Source organism: Calidris pugnax, unplaced genomic scaffold (assembly GCF_001431845.1).
Source record: "Calidris pugnax isolate Ruff unplaced genomic scaffold, ASM143184v1 scaffold558, whole genome shotgun sequence".
Classification (NCBI taxonomy): Eukaryota; Metazoa; Chordata; class Aves; order Charadriiformes; family Scolopacidae; genus Calidris; species Calidris pugnax.
Genome location: NW_015093088.1, coordinates 150,962 through 151,799, shown reverse-complemented (window position 1 = coordinate 151,799; position 838 = coordinate 150,962). Strand labels below are relative to the sequence as shown.

Sequence of the window (838 nt, the reverse complement as noted above, 5' to 3'; positions counted from 1 at the left end):
GACGCAGCGGTGTGACACAGCGGTGTCCCTTGCCCTGCCTGTCACTCAGCGCTGGGAGCGGGGCCAGGAGCTGCCGGCAAGTCAGGACGATGGTCTCCTTCCCCATGGATGTCCTGTCCCCGTGAGCTGTCACCTCCCGGAGGGGCTGGTGGCCCTGGGCTGGCTCTTGGGGTCCCCCCTCCTCTGACCCCCCCTCTCCTCTCCCCCCTTAGGTGGGCTGATAACTTCAGCGCGACCGGCTGCGGGGGGACGGAGGAGCATGGCTTCCAGCACCCCTTCCTGCAGGTGAGCCCCCCCACTTTGGGGTAGGATGGACCCTCCTGGCAAGACCACCCCCCCCCCCCCCCTTTCCTGCAGGCCGTGGGCATGTTCCTGGGTGAATTTTCCTGCCTGGGGGTGTTTTACCTGCTGGTGTGGAGGGATCGGCGGAAGGCGGAGCCCAGCATGGCCCCCTCGCAGCCCTTCAGCCCCCTGCTCTTCCTGCCCCCCGCCCTCTGCGACATGACTGGGACCAGCATCATGTACGTGGGTAAGTGCTGGGGATGGGGGGCGTCCCCCTCTGTCCCCCCCCTCCTCCTCACCCCATCCCTGAGGTGGCTGTCGGGCTGCAGGACTCCGTGGTGCATTCGGTTTTGGGGGGGAAATCATAGAATCATAGAATTTCCCAGGCCGGAAGGGACCTCCAAAGGCCATCTAGTCCGACCCCCCCGCAGTCAGCAGGGACACCCCCAACTAGACCAGGTTGCCCAGGGCCTCGTCGAGCCTCTCCTTGAATATCTCCAGGGATGGGGCCTCAACCACCTCCCTGGGCAACCTGTTCCAGTGCTCCACCACCCTC

General features: G+C 65.8%; 1 protein-coding gene across 3 annotated transcripts in view; it reads left to right on the top strand.

Annotated features, from left to right (window-relative positions):
• The window catches only part of SLC35F6 (solute carrier family 35 member F6), a 10,654-nt gene that overhangs the window by 5,420 nt on the left and 4,396 nt on the right, over window positions 1-838 (top strand). The window lies entirely within an intron of this gene.